Source organism: Saimiri boliviensis, chromosome Y (assembly GCF_048565385.1).
Source record: "Saimiri boliviensis isolate mSaiBol1 chromosome Y, mSaiBol1.pri, whole genome shotgun sequence".
NCBI lineage: Eukaryota > Metazoa > Chordata > Mammalia > Primates > Cebidae > Saimiri > Saimiri boliviensis.
Window position 1 is genome coordinate 6,820,582 of NC_133471.1, and position 22,521 is coordinate 6,843,102.

The 22,521-nt window shown below is 33.9% G+C and overlaps 1 pseudogene; it reads left to right on the forward strand.

Annotated features, from left to right (window-relative positions):
- The first annotated feature begins 10,085 nt into the window (after window positions 1–10,085).
- On the forward strand, window positions 10,086–18,804 carry LOC141583053 (heat shock transcription factor, Y-linked-like; annotated as a pseudogene).
- Window positions 18,805–22,521: the final 3,717 nt, after the last annotated feature.

Below are 22,521 nucleotides of genomic sequence, written 5' to 3' on the forward strand. Positions count from 1 at the left end.
AAAAGCAAGCCCAGACTCAACTAAAAAAAAAAAAAAAATTAAGCCAGTATACATGATGAACATATATGTAAAAATATTCAATAAAATACTTACAAACTGAATGTGACAGCACATCAAGAAGCTTATCATCACTATCAAGGAGGCTTCATCTCAGGGATAAAAGTCTGGTTCAACATAGGCAAGACCATAAATGAAATCCATTACATAAACAGAACCAAAGACAAAACCACATGATTACCTAAATAGATGCAGAGAAGGCCTTTGACAAAACTGAACAGGCTTCCACAAAATTCAACAGCCCTTTATGCGATACACTCTCTATACACTAGGTATTGATGGAATGTACCTCAAAATAATAAAAGCTATTTATGACAAATCCACAACCAATATTATACTGAATGAACAAAACCTGGAAGCATTCCCTTTGAAATATGGCACAAGGATGCCCTCTCTCACCACACCTATTCAATATAGTATCGGAAGTTCTAGCCAGAGTAATCTGGCAAGAAAAAGAAATAAATTGTATTCATTTAGGAAAACAGGAAGTCAAATTGTCTCTATTTGCAGATGACATGATTGTATCTTTAGAAGACCCCATTGTCTCAGCCCAAAATATCCTTAAACTGATAAGCATCTTCATCCAAGACTCAGGATACAAAATCACTGTGCAGAAAACACAAGCATTTCCATATATCTATAACAGGATAACAGATATCCAAACCAAGGATATTACTTTATTCACAATTGCTACAAAGATAATAAAATCCCTAAGAATACAACTAACAAAGGAAGTAAAGGATCTCATCAAGAAGAACTACAAACTGCTGCTGAAGAAAATAAGAGGACACTAACAGTTGAAAAAAACACTTTATTCTCAGCTTTAGAAAGTATCAGTATCATGGAAATGACCATATTGCCCAAAGTAATTTATAGAAACTATGCTATCCCCATCAAACTATCATTGACCTTCTTCACATAACAGAAAAAACAAAACAAAAAACAAAAAAAACAAACAAACAAACAAACAAACAAACAAAAAAACCACTTCAAACTTTATAAGAAAACAAAAAAGAGGCTGCAAAGCCAAGACAATCCTTAGCAAAAGGAACAAAGCTGGAGGCATCATGCTACCTGACTTCAGACTATAATACAAGGCTACTGTAATCAAAACATCATGATACTGGTACAAAGTCAGAGACATACACAAATGAAACAGAATAGAGACACTGAAAGTAATGCCACACATTTACAAAACTGGGGAAAACAAAACAAAACAAAACAAAATCGACAAAAATAAGCAATTTGAAAAGGATTCCATATTTAATAAATGGTGTTGGGAAAACTGGCTAACCATGTGCAGAAAGCTGAATCTGGACTCCTTCCTTACACATTACACTAAAATTAACTCCAGAAGGATTAAAGATTTAAACATAAAACATAAGACCATAGTTCATAGCAGCACTGTTTACAATAGCAAAGACCTGGAGCCAACCCAAATGCCCAACGATGATAGATTGGATAGGGAAAATGTGGTACATATACACTATAGAATATTACACAGCCATCAAAAACGATGAGTTCACGTCCTTTGTAGGGACATGGATGAACCTGGAAACCATCATTTTCAGCAAACTGACACAAGAGCAGAAAATCAAACACCACATATTCTCACTCATAGGCGGTTGTTGAACAATGAGAACACATGGACACAGGGAGGGGAACACTACACACTGGGGTCCATTGGGGGGAAATGGGGGAGGGACGGGTGTGTGGGGAGGTGGGAAGGGATAGCATGGGGAGAAATGACAGATACAGGCAAGGGGATGGAAGGCAGAAAACCACACTGCCATGTGTGTACCTATGCAACAACCTTGCCTGTTCTTCACATGAACCCCAAAACCTAAAATGCAATAAAAAAATAAAATTAAAAAAAAAAGAATTCACACACACACACACACACACACACACACAGAGAGAGAGAGAGAGAGAGAGAGAGAGAGAGAGAGAGAGAGACCATTTTGCTTCCTATTCATTATACAGATGATGATACAGATGATGAAACTGAGGCACAGAGGAAAAAGAAGATACCAACCACTCTCTCATGGCTAAGAGAAGACACAGGAGGAATTAGAAGCTGCAGCTGAAGACACAGTCTTGTTCCTTTTCAGTGGATGTCTGTGCCTTTAGACTAAGGTTTGAAGAGAAAGTGAGGTCTCTTGGAAACCATAGGACAACTTCCAGTGGGTTTTCTCAGGCCCTGGAAAACTGAAGAAAATAATTCCACTCTTCAGAAAATGGAGAAACAAATAAAGAATACATAGTAAACGTTTCTTCTTCATACCCCAAATTATAGGTGGGTCTAGTAGCTTAGCTTACTAATTAAAAACTGCCTTATTATGCTCTAATAAAACATGGGCTTTTTTTTTTTTTAATTCTCAAAGTACTTGTAGAAAATTTTTACATTAAAAATTACTTGAGTCAAAATTAAACAAAAACAAAAATAAAAACAAAAAACAAACAAACAAACAAAAAACAACAACAACATAACCCCATAAAAACTCTAGAATAAAACCTAGGCAAAAACATTCAGTCCATAGGCATCAGTAAAGACTTCATGAATAAAACACCCAAAAGTAATGGCAACAGAAGCCAAAACAGACAAATTTGATCTAAGTAAACTGGAGAGTTTCTGCACAGCAGAAGAATATATCATTAGAGTAAACTGGGATCGAACAGCATGTAAAAATTTTGTAATATATCTGTCTGACAAAGGGTACTATGAAGAATCTAAAAAGAAAGAAAACAGATTTACAAGAAAAAATGCTCTTTATTACTGGTCATTAGAGATATGTAAATCAAAACCATATTGAGATACCATCTCAGGCCAGTTAGAATGACTATCATTAAAAATTCTGGAGACAACAGATGCTAGAGATGATGTGGAGAAATAGAAACATTTTAACACGTTGGTGGGCGTGTAAATTAGTTCAACCATTGTGGAAGACAGTGTTGCTATTCCTCAAGGACCTAGAATTAGAAATGCCATATGATCAAGCAATCTCGTTACTGGCTATATAACCAAAGGATTTTACATTGTTCTCTTACATTGTTCTCTTATATGCTCACTTGTATGTTCATTGTGGCACTGTTTACAATAGCAAAGATCTGGAACCAATCCAAATGCTCATCAATGATAAACTGGACAAATAAATGTGCAAATATACATCATAGAATACTATGCAACCTTAAAAAATGAGTTCATATCCTTTATAGTGACATGGATATATCTGGAAACCACCATTCTCAGCTAACTGACACAGGAACAGAAAACAAAACACTGTCTATTCTCACTCCTAGATGGGTGTCAAACAATGAGAATACATAGACACATGTAGAGGAACATCTAACACTGAGATCTTTTGGGGGTTGGAGTATTGAGGTACAGTGATGGGCAGGGAGGGTGGGGATGGATAACAATGGGAGAAATGTCTGATATAGGTGATGGGAAAATTGATGCAGCAAACCACCATGGCATGTTTGTACCTATGCAAGAGTCCCACAATATCTGCTCATGTACCCCAGTATTTAAAGTAGAGTAACAGAGATAAATAAGTAAATAATAAAAAACGAATATGGAAACATTGAAATTTTATTGACCTTGAGACTCTGAATATAAACAAGCAACAAGAACACTAACAAACAAAAAACAGTTTGGATTGGGTACAGTGAGACATACCTGTAATCTCAGCACTTTGAGAGGCTGAGGAAGTGAATTTCTGATGTCAGGAGTTTGAAACAAGATTGTCCAGCATAGTGAAACTTCATTGCTACTAAAAGCACAAAAATTAGTCAGGTGTGGTGGCAGGTACTTGTAATCTTAGCTACTTGGGAAGTTGAGGCATGAGAATCGCTAGAATCATGGAGGCAGAGTTTGCAGTGAACCAAGATTGTGTCAGTGCACTACAGCATGGGCAATAGAGCAACAATCATTTCAAAAACATAAATAAAAAATGAAACATCAGCTTATATTCTATTGACAACAAAATCATCATTTTACAAACAGGATGACTTCTCTTCTAAATAATTTAATTAAATATGTTTTTAAGTATAAAATGTCCTTTTTGAATAAATAAGTAGTCCATAGAAAATTTAATGTAAAAATTCAAGTTTATTTAATAAAAGTATTTTTTTCATAGATCAGCTGGTGTGCTTGTTCATTTTATTTGAAATTTACCATATATATGGTTTTCCAAACATATTAGTGTAGTAAGTATACGTATATAATTTAATTTTGCAAGATTTTTGTGTCTTTCCATAAAGTGACTAGTTATTCTGAATTTTCTAAATTTTCTTTATTTACTTACTAATCAAATTAGCTAATATCATTTTTACATAATCATGATTTGGAAAATTATGAAATTATGTTTTCAACCAAAATAAAACACAATTTTAAAATTATTTTAACATATTCTATAATATTTCTGCTTAATTATATAACTTCCAAGATTCTTAGTAATTTTAAAATAGATTAATAGTAAATCAACTAATTAATGGATAATTTTTGGATACTTGGATAATTTTTAAGTAAGATAAAATGCTGCAACAATTATAACTATACATATATATGAATATATATACTTACAATGTATGTATGTATTCTGCAAGTCTCTAAAAATGCTTGTTTATGGACAGATAATTATTAATCACCTACCTCCCACATTTTTCCTATAAAAATTAAAGAAAGCCAAAATAGTTAAAAGTTACAGTATTATGGGTGATTGTTAATATTCTAACAGAGATATCAGGGGGAAAGTAAGATTATGTTTGGAAAGTGATGAAATCTTTAGTTTATCAAGGAAAGCAATAGGTGTTTTACTCTAAACTAAAATATCTGATGTTTTCAGAATACAACAAAGGATAGGGAAAGAAAAACTTGTTCTATTGATATCACCATCACAATTTCTTAGAAGCACAGAAATGACAGATCAAGAGTATTTGACTGTGGACCATGAGAAAAGAGCCTGCCTTAGTCAGTTACTGAGTATTCGGCTGGTAGAGCCCGGAAACATGGTTGTAGCATAATTTTTTGAAAAAATTATTTAAAATGAACTGGAACACCTTACTTTTGAGCTGTGTTCTATATTTAACCAGTGATGACAGGCGTAAGGGTGCTACTTTAAAACATATCTGTGCCAATTTTCAGTTCATGAGAATTATAAATATATACTGTGGAACATGTTGAAAAGACAAATTGCAAAGACTAAAGTTTACCTATTAATTTTCTCCAGAAATGGCACAATCAATAAATACCACACCAATCTAAAATATGAAACCTCAGAGTGCTCGAGTACTAAATGGTAGTTTCATTTCAATGCAAAAATATCAACTCACAGGTAACAGAGTGTCAGAAACAGAACATTAGCAATTAGAGATTCCTGATGTAATAAAACAGTTCTATGAGAGCTAATACTTGCTTCTTAGAATGATCAGATAGTCTAAGGAAAAAAACTAACAAGCAAACAAACAAAATTTATTGCTTTCAGACTTATCCTATAAGAATATGGAAGAAAATTGAAAAGATCAACAAACAGATATACTACTAGCCAGACTAATTAAAAAGAAAAGATAGAAAATTCAAATTGATGTAATAAAAAATAATAAATGATACATCATCACCAATTCCACAGAGATACAAACTACCTTTAGAGATTACTGCAAACACCTCTATGCAAACAAACCAGTGAATCTAGAAGAAATGAGTACATTCCTGGACACTTACCTCCTCCCAAGACTAAACCAGGAAGAAGCTGAATACCCAAAGAAACCAATAATAAGATCTGAAGTTGAGGCAGCAATTAATAGCCTACCAACAACAACACAACAACAACAACAACAAAAAACTCCAGGATCAGACTGCTTCACAGACAAATTCTACAAGAGGTCCAAACAAACAAACAAAAAAGGTTGGAGCCATTCCTTCTGAAACTATTCCAAACAGTACAAAAAGAGGGAATCTCCCCAACTCACTTTATGAGACATTTTTCAAGTGGATAAAGTAAATCACATTTCAAATTATCATTTGAACATCACAGCAAACAGATAATGTGTCATTTAAAGGGATGAGATATAAAGAACACTCTTGAAAATAGAGAGGAGCACAATATAGTACCCATTTCTACCTATGAGTAATATACCTGCTAGAAAATATAGGTATCAGGTACAGATGATGTAATTATTTAACTAGAGGTGTCATCAAAGCTTGTTTCCAAAATCATGTACCACTAGGAATAAAATGTTAAGAAATGAAAGATGTTGCTTTTAAAGACAATTGTTAAATACCGAGTAAACAGACTAAGTAAGTAGGAGCAGAAAGAAAACCAAGTAAGTACAGCTACCAGATACCCACAGAAAAAAAGGGAAGATTTAATCAAAAGAATGAATGGAGAGAGGCAATAGAAATGGAAAAAAAAAAAAAAAAAGAGTGGGAATGAGGCAAGATGGTAGAGAGAAATATTACAAAACTAGGTAAGGAGTATAAAGGAAAGAATGAAAAAATAATGACAGATGCCTATGAGTTACTGGGTTTGGTGATTCAAGAAAAATACATCCAACATTATAAGAAATATAACCCACTCTCTCCTCAGCAATTCACACATTGAATATAACATTAAAACAGATTGCACTTTTTTGCCTCTCCCAACCACTCACTTCTCCTCTAGACTCACAGGATGACCTTTACATTTTATTTTTGGAAAACACTCATGAAAATATCTACATAGAAAAGAGTCTCAGAGTTTAGAATCAGGACTTCCAGAATGTGTAATTCATGGTAGAAAGTGAAAGTAAAGTCAAGAGTCACTGAACGATAGACTTTAAGAATGTGTTAGTGATTAAGTGAACTTGTTTCTCATACTCACATGGAGTATGCCTCACTGATCTGAGTAACAAAGAACATGCAAGATTTATATCCCTTTGGGACTCCACTTGAACATGAAGCACTTTCTCCTGATGTTTAACTCCATGCTGAAATTCGTAATATATGAATAACAACTAACCATTGTCATACCCCATTGCTAAGTAACTGCTTTGCTTCTCTTAAAATCAGGATTAAGGGAGGGAGTTTCTAGGTTCAATACATGAGAAAAGCAACACTTGGAGTCAATAAATTCATATTAAGACTCCCCACTGAGACAGTCAGAGAGCAAGGTAGGTTGAAGTAGCTGATTCTAGAAGATAAAGGGTTGCCCCTATGTATCTTTTATATTTGACACCTTCATTGATTTAAAACTTGTTCGAACATTAATGCTGTCATTCATCATTTTAACAGCAGCATTTCTCGTCTCATTTACTACACGAACTTCTTTGTAATTTATCATTTCCAAGGTACACATCCACTTCTCCAAAGCTTTTGTTTAGTTTTGTTTTAGAGGTAGTTTCACTCTTGTTCCCAGCTAAAGGACAATACTACAATCTCGGCTTGGTGGAACTTCTACTTACTGGGTTTAAGTGATTCTGCTGCCTCAGCTTCTGAGTAGCTAAAATTATACGCACATGCGATCACTCCTGATTTTGTGTGTGTGTGTGTGTGTGTGTGTGTACTTTAGTACTACAGGATTTCACCATGTTAGGCAGCCTGGTTTTCAACTCCTGATATCGTGTCATCTACCTGTAACGCCTCCCAAAATGCTTCAACTACTGTCATCAGCTACCATGCCTGGCTTGTTTCCCCTACTATTTTTCCTCAGAACCACTCAGGTTTCTCACCGAAAAAAATATAATCAAAACTAAAAGCTACTCCCAACACAGATAACATCTTCACAAAGAAGACAGAAAATGAAAATAAATTTACTGTAAAATTACGTATATATTTAACAAGAGCAAAATGTGTACCACAGGCTGCTACTTAAAAAGTCAGACATCTTACTCTTTTACATAGCTCAGGGCATCAAGCCTCTTTTGTATTTATGTAGTTCAGAAAAAACTGCTTATTTTCTCCACTCTTTATGATGAAAGGTGGGCTCGATGTTTGAAGTCAAGAGACAGCTTTAGCTGGGCCATTTCCCACTGAAAAAACCAAGGTCTTCTTCCTCTGTACACAGTCACTCATCTTAGCTTCCTCAAATGCTCCACCACAATTTCAGTTAGGTTGTTTTACATTTAATGTAATTTCTTCATCTCATGCTGCCAGTAACTCCATATTTTCTTCACACCCTTACTCTATCTTTTGCTGCTGTCAGTAATCAATCATCCCCTCCCATTGCAAAAGAAGCCTGGACTTCCTTCACACAGGTCACCTGTTAATTCCCCAGAAAAAAAAAATAATATAAATATATTATTTTTATTTTTTTATTTGAAAAACTGTCAAAATTGATTATCCACATCTGAGAGGAGCATATGTTTCTTCTTCAAAAGAAGTTTACTGATGAGGACTTTTAAAATAAACTGTTAATACGTAAAACTCTGAATTAAAGAATCAAAAAGCATTCCCTAAACCTAAACTATATTAAACCAAGACAACCTTCTAACAATAATACCACTTTACAGTATGAGAGAACTGTATTTTACAATACAGTTGTATTGTAATAAAAAGTTATTATTTCTTTCTTCTATATTTATTCAACATTTACCAATGCCAAGGACTTAGAATTTTAATATATCACCTTTCAAACATGAACATATAAAAATTCTTACTGTTAAAGGAGTATAGTTATTTTTCAAAGAGATGAAATATTCTATTCAATACAAAGATTAATTCACAGAGTCAAGTTATATTTTATAATGATATTATTATGTTGTAGGACACAAAAATTATTCCTTTAAATATTTGCTTTTAATAATTATTTGGCCCTTTGAGAAAAATAAAAAAAAATCACTCATAGCTGAGTATTCAACAATGAGAACACATGGATACATGAAGGGGAGAATCACACATTGGAGTCTGTTGGGGGTGCAAAGGGAGGGACGGTGAGGGGTGGGGAGGTTAGGGAAGGATAACATAGGGAAAATGCCAAATATAGGTGAGAGCGCGGGATGGAGGCAGCAAACTACCTTGCCATATATTTACCTATGCAACAATCCTGAGTGTTACACATTTACCCCGGAACCTAAAGTACAATTTTTTAAAAATTTGCTTAGACACATGTATACATTTCCCTAAAATACTTTCTTGTAATTATTATTAATTCTTTTAATCTCTCATTCTTTGGGATCTCTTTACAAGGAGATCACATGCTTTTAAAATCTTTTATATCATTTACATTTGTCAGATATTAGAGACATAATAAAATTATTATAATTCTAATGATAAGACAAAAATTTGAATAGATACTCACATAAAGAACTTTTTACTCTGAAATCTGATCAGTTGGTTTTATTTACATTTGTATTCATCTTAATTTTCTGAGGTAAGTTTCACATGATACCAAATTACTTTAGAGTGCACATTTCAATGGAATTTAATATGTTTATGATGTTATACAATCATCTTTTCTCTTTAGTTCATAAATATTTCTATTGCCCAACAGGATGTCTCATATGTCCTAAACAGTTCTTTCTATTTCCCCACCCCTGACCACCTGTAACCTCACTTTTATTTCTATAATTGTGTCTTTGGACCATATAGGTTTTGCACAGGATTAGTTGTTATTCCAATATGCCAACGTGACGGAGCTTTTAAAAATGGCCTATATTTTTCATTTTTTAATTACCAGGCCCTACACATCTGGAACCAATGTAGTTAGAATGTGTGTATCAGGGAGAAAATTATATTCATTTCAGAGACTGAGGACTTTTTTTTTTTAATGTATTTAAAAGATTCTGAAGGGATGAGATTTTAGCAGAAAATTATTCTGTGTAAGTAATCAGTCTATATTTTATTTTTACTAGATACATTTTTCAGGATAGGAAGAAAACACTCTTGGCCATATTTTTAGGTTTGTTGCTAGAAGACCAAAGTCCTCTTGCAATGTTGTGGCTACTCAAGAACCATCGTGAAGATCTAGATTACTTAACTGGGTAGGCCTACTAAAGGAGTATTTGAAAGTGCAGTGTTGAAAAATATGCAGGCAGGAAAAGTAGGTAAAACAATGTTTATTTGGGATGGCACATATTTCACTCAAGATGTTTCTCCTAAAGATGAATCAACTGGCTTGGAAGCCTCCACTAGGTCTCAGTAGAATGAATACACATTCCCTGGGAACTCACATTTAAGGTCAATGGTTGAAGAAAACACCCTTCAGGTTTTGTCACAAGAATAATTGATTAAAAGCTCACTTTATACAGTCTGTGTCTCTGAGACAGATAAGAATAATAATTTTCTTTCTTTAGATTTTCCCAGGAAACTTTGAAAAGTAGTTGAAAGTGACAAGTTCAAGTCTATTTGATGGGATGAGAGTGGAACTTGTGTAGTGATTAATGAAGAACTCTTCAAGAAAGAAATTTTGAAAAAAAAATTATTGCAGAATATTTAAAACTCACAGTATAAAAAGCAGAGTTCAACAGCTCAATTTTACGGATTTAGTAAAATTCAACAGAATTTTCAAAGATAAGCTTTCCTAGCTGACTTTCTGGCAGAAGAAAAGGAAGTCTTTTTTTATGCAAGGTATTTGAAATACTCCAGTTACAACTTTATCTAGAGTATATATGTAATTTTATTTTGTATATCAGTAAAGAAATTAAGACTTGCAGTTAAGACCAGATTTTGAAAATTGTATAAAATATTAAGGTAAGAATTATTTAATTACTTGAATTTATTAAGGACAGCTTAAGTATTAAACTTTCAGGGCTGTAAAAATGTTTCTAACAACTTTTAAACTTACCCATGAACTCCAAATAAAGGTAACAAAACCACTAATGAAATGTTACAATGTGTAACATGTTTTACTTGAAGGTTTAACAACTTGACTCCTTTTTATTCCCCCCAAAAGCACATTTTTCAATACAGTAAACAATATCCATGCATTGTTTGATGACATTAACTTTGTGTAATAAAAAGAAATCTGAAATTTTCTGTGTTGCATTTGTTGTTGTCTAATTGTCTTGGTTTAAAATGGCACTGAATTGCCTTCTCCTTTGGATTTAGTTAAAGAGCTATTATAATAGAACCTTTAAATGTGGCTATGCACAACTTTTAGAAAGAATAAAAAGAAGAATTGAGATGAAAATGATTCTCTTGTATCTAACTTATTCACTGAAGATTTCAACAAGAAGAACTTTAGAGCAGGAGCTAATATGGATAATCATTATTCTGCCTTAATTGCTGATACTAGTGGAGAAAGTTCATTTTCAACCTTTACGAATTTGAATATACCTGTAACAAAAATATTCTTCGTTAACCAGAGAATTGGTAACTAATTATAAGTGGGTTTCCTCCTTCTCAATATTCAACCTCAGTTGTGCCATCACAACAAATTGCAGTAGATCAAAATTCTATTTTAAATGAGGTGGCCAATATTCATGTGTCCTCTCATAGCACCTAATGGCTACATTATGAATTATGTTACAACTGCACATTCTCAATATCACATCATATCTTCCTTACAACACCATTTCTTCATGCTGATAGTGGAACCATAAACTTTTGTAACCAGATATCTTGAGGTATCAGTTAATGAGTTTTCTTATCTTAACCTGCTTTAAGATTGCTAATACATCAGCTGCTTCTCATTACAAGCCAGCTATTAAATCATTTTCACCTGGCAAATGTCACTCTAATTACAACTGATCTTCCACAAATCGAGTACCAGATTATGCATGAAAACAGAGACTGAAATTTACTCTGACAAAAAAAAAAATTATTCAATTAACCTATTGAATAATAAAATTACATGGTTACATTTATATTTCCTTTTCCTTTATTTCTAAATATAGGGTTAAAAGTGTTCTGTTTTGTTTCCAAGGATAGTTTCAAAAATACAAATATATAGATAGATAGATAGATAGATAGATAGATAGATAGATAGACGTGTGTGTGTGTGTGTATGGATGGATATATATATATATATGAATATAAACATATTTAAAAATACTATATATGTCTGTGTGTATATACATATGTGTGTATATAGATATGTATGTATATATACGTATATATATACAGATATATGTAAATGCATATATACATATACATAAATACATACATATACATAAATACATATTATATATACATACACACATATATACATGTATATATACACACAAATATATATATACACATGTATATGTGTATATATATATATATATACACACCCATATATACAAGTATATACACATATATATGTATGTATATATATAGATATATGTGTATATATACATATATACATATATATGTGTATATATGGGTGTGTATATATATAAACATATATATGCATATATGTTTTTGTGTACATATGTGTATATATATATGTGTATATGAATATACGTATGTATATGTATATGTATATATGTATGTGTATATGTATACATATATAATATATCTGTATGTATGCATGTATATACACATATATGCATGTATATACATACAGATATATGTATATACATATACACATATATACATATACACATATGTATATACATATATATACACATATGTATATATTTTATATGTATATACATATACATGTATGTGTATATGTATATATGTGTATATATGCATATACATATATACATGTGTATATATATGTGTGTATATATACAGATATATTTAAGTATATATGTTTCTGTGTTTATATATATACACACTTTATATGTATAAACATATATATGTGTATAAACTTTGACATGCCTTTTTTTAAGTTAGTTATCTAAAAAGGAAGAAATAACAAAGTATTTTAGTCTACTTTCTGCTGCAGCAACAGAGTACCACAGAGTGGACAATTTGCAAAAACACTTGCATTGTCATGGTTCTGGAGGCTGGCATGTCTAAGGGGCTGCATCGGGTGAGTTCTTTCTTCTATGACACAAGATGGCAGTTTGGCATCAGATGGTGAAATACATGTGATGATCAGAAAATTAGGGCCAAATTCATCCTTTGATCCAAAGCCCACTCACACAGTAACTAACCTCTTCTCCAGATAAAGTCAAAAATCCAGTCTTGAGGATATAGCTTCATGGCTAATCATGTCTTAAAGTTCCTGTCTCCCTTCCCCATCACAAATGGCCACATAATTTCAATGTAAAATTTGGAGAGGACATTAAAAATTATAAAAGTAAGCAAGAAGAAAGAAAAATAAACTGGAGTTATGAAAAAGTAATAAGTGACTTTTCAAGTAGTCTGGCATAAATTAAATGAGGGCCTAAATTAGGATCACACAAAGGTATAGATGATCAGAAGCAATGAGACAGAACCATGCAAACATAGAAAATATAGGAAAAGTTTAACAAACTCTACATACTTTGATATTTTCTTAATTACTTTTACTCAGTTATTTTAACCTTGAATTTCAGTAGGCAAAGATATTCTTAATCACAGTTCACACCTAGTTAGCTCAGTAACCCTGATCACAATTATTTGTATAATCACTTAAGCAATAAAGATCACAAAATATTATGCTCATGTATTGCATCACTCTCAGCACATGGTGAAATTTTACAGCTGTCATTCGCCATAATAATTGTTGATCTTCCACCAAAGCATTCCAGTAGATTTTCACCTTTAATTACCTTCTGCAAGATTCCAACTTCCATTACTTCTAATGCACATTTTTCTTCTTCCTTTTTTTTTCTCCCTGAGGCAGGGTCTCACTGTGTTGCTGAGGCGTGAGTTCAGTGGCACAATCTCAGCTGACTGTAACCTTGATTTCAAGCAATTCTTGTGCCTCACTCTGCTGAGTATGTTGGAATAGAAGCTCACTACCACACAAATCTAATTTTTGTATTTTAGATAGATGGTTTTACACCACTTGATCAGGTATTTCTCAAACTCCTGTACTCAGGTGATCCAGACACTTTGACCTCTAAAGGTGCTGAGATTACAGGCTAGAGCCAGCGCAACTGGCCTCTGCTGCACATTTCTACCACGTTGGATTCATGCTCCATCTAAATCAGTTTTAATTGCTTGTGTTGGCATTTAATATCTTGTAGATTCTAAGCCTAGATCCTCAGTATGACTGAACAAATCCCTTCAAGACCTGGTATTTGTTTGCCTTTCAACTTCATGTATTTCTGTTTAACAACTATCCATTCAACGCAATATTCAGGCAACTCCAATTTCAGCCCTGCCTTTTCCCATTTAATAACTTTGGCCTTATTTCTTTCCTCAAGATAAAAGGCTATCTCCCTTTTCACCTATTTAAGACTCCTAAGGCACAGACATCACTCCTTTCAGAAGGTGCTTATGTATCATATTAGTTTTCTTCTCTGTCTGTCTTGGACAGCCAGCTCTGCTGAAACACAATACCTGGTATATGAATGTAGGTGTGTGTACATATATCTGAATACATACACATATGTATGTGAATTAGTCAAAGCTGATCATGGATTTAAAACAATGAAATCTGTTTTTCTGTAAAAAATGAACACTAACGATTTTGTGACATTACTTTTTAATCTTTGTTCTTCAGCAACACTTTCCTTTAAAGTGTAGGTAAGAGTTGTATTCACTAGAGATGTAATAATTTTGTCTTACTGACCCTAGTGTCATTGCTAATCACTTTAATTATCATGCTTTATTATTTTTGTCTAGTTAAGAATTTTCTTCTTCAAAAATATTTTTCCATCTTCTGCTTTGACAGTCAGGTCCTTGCCTGAAAGAACTAAGTATATGTGAACCACTCTTTCTTTTAATTGCAGCAGAGATTCCCAGCTGTTATGCTAAAATGGACTACACTGGAAATCCCATATGCACAAATTTTCAGAAGCAGCATTCCCAGTGGAGTTGGTATATTATTTAATTTCCAGTGTCACAAGCTAAGGGTTCACAAGATTTATCCTTCAGTTTTTTTAGGACACCTGGTGTTGGAATGGCATGTGTATTTCGATAGTCAGATTCCTCAGGCTGGAGACCTACTGTTGCTATTTTACTATATGCATGTATTTTAAAGTTGTGCCTAAATATTAAGTGTTTGAAATCAATGATTTGCATGAGGAATGCTAATTTTTTATTTTTTTTTTTTTATTTATTTTTATTTATTTATTTTTTTTTTTGAAACGGAGTTTCGCTCTTGTTACCCAGGCGGGAGTGCAATGGCACGATATCCACTCACCGCAACTTCCGCCTCCTGGGTTCAGGCAATTCTCCTGCCTCCTTAGTAGCTGGGATTACAGGCACATGCCACCATGCCCAGCTAATTTTTTGTATTTTTAGTAGAGATGGGGTTTCACCATGTTGACCAGGTTGATCTCGATCCCTCGACCTTATGATCTGCCTTCCTCGGCCTCCCAAAATCCTGGGATTACAGGCTTGAGCCAACACGCCCGGCATATGCTGATTTCTTATCTGGCATTACATAACACACAAAAATGGTCATTTCACCTATATCTACATACTATTAATATATATACCAATTTTAAGTTCTCAAACCATATTTTCACAGAGTAATGCGACAGATGTGGTTACACGCTGAACATGAAGAAAAACAAGTCAGGTGTGGCTCATGACTGCAGTCCCAGCACTTTGGGAGGCTGAGGCAGGTGGATTACCTGAAGTTAGGAGTTTGAGACCAGACTGATCAACATGGTAAAACCCCATCTCACTTCCAAATACAAAAATTAGTGAAGCATGGTGACGGCACCTGTAATCTTAGTTATTCAGGAGGTTGAGGCAGGAGAATTGCTTGAACACAGGAGGTGGAGGTTGCATTAAGGTGAGATTCTTCCATTGGATTCCAGCCAGGGTGACAGAGTAAGACTTTATCCCAAAATAATCAACAGTGAAAACAAGGAGATGTCTAAAATAATAAAACCTGAAAAGACCAACTTGGATGGCCATCGTGACAACAAAGAAAAAGAAAAATGACATTTTAGAAAGATAGGATAAATAGTGAAGAATAATGAGACAGGTTAAAATTTGGAATACAATGTTGCAAGGACAAGGCCTGAATGAGGCAAGTACCAAACAAACAACAGCAGCAACAACAAAACAAGCACAGGAAGGAGAAAAAGGAAGGTGAAGAAAGAAGATGGAGTAAGTCAAATGCAAAACATACAGTGGCTAGCATGATTAGTTTATCTGTCTATCCGCACCAGCTAAAAATTCTTTATACTCTGAGGAACATCTTGCCGAGATTTAAATGTAACCAGTCATAGAGCAGTATAATCCAGAAAATATCATAGCTTCTTCTAAGATTTAAACAACGATACTCTATCTCCTTAAGTATTCTCTCAATAGTTAGGTCAAACTATTTCAACAGCAAAAATTACTTCAAATTTGCTGCCGAAAAGAAACACCATGGATGTTATACATCTGGAGTCATTACTTAAAAAATAAAGTAGATGAAGCAGATGTATTTTTCTCCTCCTATAAACACAGTTAATATCCCAGGGTTTTGTATATAAAGCAAACATAAGTCTCTGAAAGGTAGAACAAGCAGATAAACTGGAAAGAACATTTGAGACCCAGAAAGTGATAAGATAGGTGAATTCCCTGGATTCTCTCTGCCTCATGTTATCACAGACTTGATCATGAAGGAGATGGGCCTGAAAGATATAAATTCACACAGACAAAGATGTTCCCCAAAACCCAACTTCTGTAGCCACAGGGTACAAAAGGTACACATACTGAAAGACTAATCTTTTATAAAATAGCCATCATATTTTAGCTAAACAATACAACACAAAACAAAGTAGAACCAAAAATCTAGCCAGGACAAAAAAGTCTAAGTTGGAACATCGGTTGCACCAGGTAGTAATGAAGCAGCGCCACCCACTTCTGGAGTGGTAATCAGAGAAGGTAGACTACAGAGCTAGAGCTTTCAATTCTTCCATGTGGTCACAAGACGCCCTTCCCCTCCTAGCCAGGCAGGTACAAATAACGCCTAGGGTGAAGCTCAATCCTGCATATGTATTCATCAGTAATGAGGAATCCTTCTTTGGCTGTCAAAGGAAGTAAAGCAGCAAATTTGAAATTGTGCCTCTACTCAACAAGCATACTCTTTCTTCTGTCAGGGTGGTATCAGAAAAAGCCATCTATAAATAGGCAATATAATGTTATAATAAGATCCAGAGCCTCCTAACCGTCTCCCAAATGTTAACTTGTCAGATAAAAATCTCTCATTTTGGCACAAAACAGGAAGCCCTGCACCTCGGTGAAACAATATAATAAATATCCACAGAGAAATGTCAGTGGTGTTGTTACAGGATAAATTTGGTAACAATATTTCCAGTCAGAAACCTCTGTGGACATGGCATCTGTTCCTGTGTACTTGTACTGCATGCAGGAAGAATGAAGTACACAGGCAAGTGAAGAGAGGAGGAGGAGAAGGAGTAGGAGGAGAAGGATGTGGAGGAGGAGGAGGAGAAGAAGAAGAAGGAGGGGGAGAAGAAGAAGGAGGAGGAGGAGGAAGAGGAGGAGAGGAGGAGGAAGATGAGGAGGAGGAAGAGGAAGAGGAGGAGGAAGAGGAAGAGGAGGAGGAGGAAGAAGAGGAGGAATAGGAGGAGGAGGAGGAGATGAAGGGGTTGGGGGACAGGGAGGGCGGAAAGGGGTAAGAGGAGGGAGAAGGAAGGAGGGAGAAAGGAGAAAAAAGAAAGGAAGAACAGGAGAAAGGAAAAAGAAGAAGAAAGAAAAGGATGTTTTATGTAGTGTTAAAAGAGCTCAGAGGAGTGTATTGCTTCTCTCTTTAGGCACTTCCTCCCAAGGAGCATTCCGCTCTTAGCAGAGAGGATGCACTGGAGAGGGTGGCTTCTGTCTGTAGGCAAGTCATGTGGACGTCTCTGCACTTCTCTGAAGCTCTTTGCTGCAGCTGCTACTCCCAGTAGAGAGAGTACTGCTTTCTGTAGCTGGTGTTGCTGGGTACTACTATCTCTAGCAGATTGGCTTTTCAGTCTCTTTATAAGTTATTATGAATGAGCAGAAGTTTGTAACTTGGATTTAATCGAGGTTATCAGTTTTCCTTCTATGACTTATACTTCTAAATGTAATAACACTTGGCTACACCTAATAGGATTGCATTTTTTGTATTATTCTTTGTTTCTATATAATAAAATTTTATATGAAATGTCATAATTTTATATTACATTCATGTTTATGAGCCATTCTGAGTTAATTTCTGTAGGGTGAGGTTTTGTTAGAGCTTTTTTCCTGTTAATCTACTGATATCCACTTGCCTTGTCAAAATTTATTGAAAGACTACATTTTCTTCACTGATTTGCATTTGCTAGTTTGTGTGACACCACTTAGTCATATTAGCAACAGTGTTGCTCTATTCCTTGGTATTCGCTTTTTCTCCATTTTTATATGAATCAATCCCTATGCCAATAGCAAACTGTTTTGATTACTTTAGTTGTGTAATACCTCTCTAATACATTATTGATGGTTTCCTTCCTATATATAATATTTTTTTAAAAATTTTCTTAGCTATCCTAGAAAGGAAGTTTGCTTTGTCTGTAAACATTTTTGCTGATATTTTGGTAGGAATTTCATCAAATGTAAAGATCAAGCTTGGGAAAATTAACACAACATATTGAATATTCCCATCCATAAACATAGTGCATCTCATTTATTTCCATTTATATATTTTTTCCACCAGAGTTTTATATGTTTCAGCATCCAGATTCCATACCTCTTTCGTTTCATTTCAATGCAGATCAAAGCATTTCATCGTCTTAGAAACAGTTGTAGATGGTGGAGTTGCTAATATTTGGCCCTGCTGACCTATGGTGTGTGGAAAGAGCAGAATGCTGATTAGTTTAAATTCACTTCAACAGTTCAGTGCCTAGGAATTGGGTTATCATAGATGCTTAACTTTTCATTAAAGCCTTCTGACAGAATAAAGTAAGATAGTGAGGAGGGCAGGCAAGAAGCTCAGTGCAATCAGCCCTACTTAGCTCTCATGCTTTAAAACCTATTGTTGTTGAGTGGACCTGGGTGCTCAGCTTGCTACTGTACCCTGCTGACACTAGTAAGGGGGTTGGACTAGCAACCTGTCTTTTCTCTGGGTGGGTAATAGAAGATTAGATGCCTAATCTGCTATTCTGAGGAATCAGAGCATCACTGACCTTGGAGAACATTGTCTGTGCACATGGATCCAAAGAAATTGAATAGTAGTTTTTCTCTATTATGTTTATCTGGAGTATCTTGGTTATTCCGCCTAGAAAGGTTTTGTGTGGTTACGTCATCCTCTCCTGGTCCTTTGTATGGGAGACAACAGGATTTCCTGAAGTCCTTTTTGTATGTGCCTACTGGAGAATCTGGAGTGGAAGCTTTTCTATAGTCCATCACCTGGGATACATTGAAGGCAATAAGAAAACTCAATACATGTATCATAGGATCATTTTTCTAGTCTTAGAGTTCTTAGAAAAACTCTCTTCCTCGTTCTACCCTCAGAGTCTATCTTTGTTTCTTGTTATATGTCTGTGGTGATTTAAGTTTTAAGAGAAAGTTTGGGATGTAGCATTACAACTCAAAGTCCTAGGAAGTGAAAAGTGGAGAAAGACTGTTAAAACATTGTGCAAATCGAATCTCATAAAGAAAAACATGAGAAGATATAATCGTGAAGAAAAATCAATATGATCTACCTACAATAAAGTGATTTTATAAAATAAATATTCACCAAAATTAACCTCAAATAAGTCTTTATAATTTATGTAAAATAGCCAACTATTTATAGAATATAAACGGTATAGACTAACGAAGAAAATACAAAAAAACTTCCATACACTTTGAAAAAAATTAAGTTGGAAATGCTCCCAGAAAATATAAGCAAAAATAGGTTCTTCCACAGCTGCAGAAGGAAAATAGGGATAACACCTTTCTCTCCAGATTTATTTGTTAAGCAACAAGTGATTTAATAGAAATAAAGAACCTATTGCTAGGTATCTGAAAAAATAATTGCCAAAGCAACTCTCATGAAAATGAGATATCATAAGTGTAAGACAAAAAATATTTTAAAAAATCAAATTATCAAGAATAAAAACATTTCTGAAGTTTATTCCCCAATAATCCCAATAATGCTAATTTGAGACTAAAGTTGGAACTTCATTAAAATAGTCAATTGAAGAGTAAAGGTGGAGTTATTCCCAGGAAAGAGACAATTTCTGTGTCCAATGGGGCTGGCCTCCCTGCCTAAATAACTGGTGAAATAAAGTGTTGTTATGGTATTTATCTAAAATTTTTCAGTGAATACAGAGAGTCTTGGCCCATGGATACTAGGACCTCACTCAGAATGAGGTTTTGATTCAAATAGAGGGTGAGAATGATTCAGATCTCACCCTTTATCTTGTAGAATATTCAAGTCTGGGGTCAGAATTTTTATTACCTCCAAGCCATAACTGCCTCAAAAGCAGAAACTGGTATAAAATTATAGCTTGCCAAAATACTTTTCTAAAATCCTGGAAAGATTGACCATAAAACTCTCCAGTTAAGAATAAGTTGACATTTAATTACTTAAGAATGCTTTACCACATTATGGACAACATTGCTAATTCATCGAAACAAAACATGTCCTAAGCAATACCAAAAACAAGCAACAACAACAAAAAAGATCCACTTACAGGTCACACGGAAGAATAAAATGTTGAATCAAAATGGCCTTCATAGTAAGTAGGTTTTTGTGTTCTCTGAGATGAAAGAATAAAATATAAAGGAGGAAAAAGTTGGATAGGAGAACAAAGATAATTTTTTTTACTTGACAATTATACAATAATTGACAAAGGAATCTGTCTCATGCACTACTGAGAATATTTCTTACTAAAATATTGAGTTATAGTAAAATGCTACTTGTTATTTAAAATAAAAATATAATAGGAAATCTCATATTTTATTTGGTAATGATATATGAAGGAGAAGTCATTGAAATTTAGCTCAGAGTATGAAGGTCTCATACACCAGAAGACAAAAGTACATAGAAAAGGCAACAGAAAATATATAAAAATACTTTGTACCTACACTATTATTCAACATAGTTTAACAATAAAATACATTTTTGACTCACAAATTCTAAACCTATACTAAAGACTTACCAAAAAACCAAAGTACAAAATATAAAAGCTTCTTTTTATTTTTCTTTTCTTTCCTTTTCTTTTTTTGAAGGGGAGTTCGCAATATGTTTTACTTTGTAACAAAAATAGTCAATTAATTGGGTACTCTGATTAATTACAAAAATTCTATAAATATTGTGATTAATGTCAAGGCAGGAAAAGAAATAAATAGGAGTAATAAAACCAAATCAATACAATTAGAGAAACAGGTGGCAGGTGGGGAGAGGAGAGAATAGAGGCAGAAAGAAAAGAGGAAAAGGCAGAAACACAAAAAAAATCTAGAGTAAATTTAAAAATGTCTAATACATTAGTTATGTAGTAAAGAGAGTTACTCTATTAGATGTAAATGCTTTCTGTGTTAAAATATAAAATATTCAAACATCAGATTGATAAACATTTGCTTTTATGTATTAAGAATCACACTGACATATTGAAAATAAAGATTTAGACAATATTAAAAGGTATTTATCAAGAAAGCCACTGATAATGGATTAGACAGAAGATAATTTTAGAAAATGTGAGCAATAAAGAGGGAACATAATAGATAAAAAGATGACACACAAAATATAAGATATCAAAACATGAAAAAAATTAAAGTTAATGTACAGTCACAAATGTAAATTCCTCAGTATCACTGTCTCAATATGCACCTGAGGCAAATTTGGTGGATTTTAATTTATGTTGAAACATTCCAAATGTAATGAGAGGTATTCAATATCACTGGTCTAGACTCATAAGTATACAGAAAATTACCAGTTAATGCAAAGCCAACTTGCAGGGCATGCTTGCAGAATCTGAGAGCTTTGTGATAGAGCAAGTATTAATACAGAATAATCCTCATCCTTTTTAATGTGAAGTCCATCAAATCTAACAAGATTAGATGCCTCCCTTTTCCTTTTTAACATGCTCACTAGCCATCATGCTCAGCATTTCTGTTTCAGATCTAATTTCTTTTGATACTGTCTTCTAACTAGCCTTACTTGGATATTAGTAATATGAAGGCTTACTAAGATATCGAAGCAAATAATGAACAGAAAATATATGATGTCTAGACTCAGTAAAAGCAGTAACTCAATTCTTACACATAAATGCTTTCCAGAGTGTTTTGGTTAATGCATTTACAGCTCTGACAAATCATTCCCAGCTGCTCTGAAGTACAGTTGCATATCTCACCAAATTAATGTAGTATTTAAATAGCTAACTGTCTCAAGTTGCTGGGATATATCTCCAGAAAAACCTTCCAAAGGGGAAAAGTTTTTTCTTTAGAACAAATATGGGAGGTTTTATGTTAGCAAAAATGTCACACTTTTTGTTAGGGTCCTGTGGCAGGCCAACATCAAGGGATGAGACTAAAAATTCACATATCTGCTATCTGTCCTCAAGTATGCATGA